This window comes from Octodon degus, unplaced genomic scaffold, assembly GCF_000260255.1.
Source record: "Octodon degus isolate 3935 unplaced genomic scaffold, OctDeg1.0 scaffold00276, whole genome shotgun sequence".
NCBI lineage: Eukaryota > Metazoa > Chordata > Mammalia > Rodentia > Octodontidae > Octodon > Octodon degus.
The window spans coordinates 1,556,386-1,557,172 of record NW_004524852.1 but is presented as its reverse complement, the minus strand read 5'-3'; positions in this window follow the sequence as shown (position 1 = coordinate 1,557,172).

Genomic DNA, 787 nt, shown 5'->3' with positions numbered 1-787 from the left:
AAAAAATCAAAACATCCCCCCTCAAAACAAAAAATTGCTGTAGATTTGGTAAATACTTACTTTGACCAATTGGTTGTAAATAATTCAGTTTTAGGCAGTTTACTCTGGTAATCTTGGATCCTGGGTTTTCTCCATTATTCAGTGATTTTCCTAAAGAAATGACAGTCCAGGGGACATAGAGGCCTCGAGTGAAGCAGAGCCCCGGTTCTTATCACTGAGTGCAGAGGAAGGAAATGCAGTTTTTTGGGAAGAGAAACATGTTCTGAGAGTAGATCACTTAAAGTCGAGATCACGCCTTCTGAACTATTAAGTAACATAATGCAGGGACCCTGTGACTAGCAGGGCTACTGCTCTCATTGGGCTGCTCCAGGCTTGGAGAAACCATACAAGTGTGCACAGCTTTCTGTCCTCCTGTGGCTTGGTCTGCACACACTGGGCCCTGGACCACCGTTGTCCCACCTGTTTTTCGTTCTGGCTCTGGCTTGCCTCTGATCCTAGCCTCACTAAATCATTCCTTACTACATCTGTGTTGCTCTGTCCCACCCTGTGGCTCCCCAAGACGCTGCCCTTGTCAGGGAAGCTACTCTCATTTCTTCCCAAGGAAGGATGAGCAACCCTGGCACCCCGGCTTGCCCCACATTGCCAGCAGCAGGCTCCCAAGTGTGCCCTGCGCCCCAACAGCTTCCACACTTCCTGCATGCTGGAAGACAGCTGCTCTTAAAGATCTCTATTGAAGGGGCTGGTGAGATGGCTCAGTGGTCTAAAGCACCTACTTAGAACAAGCTTA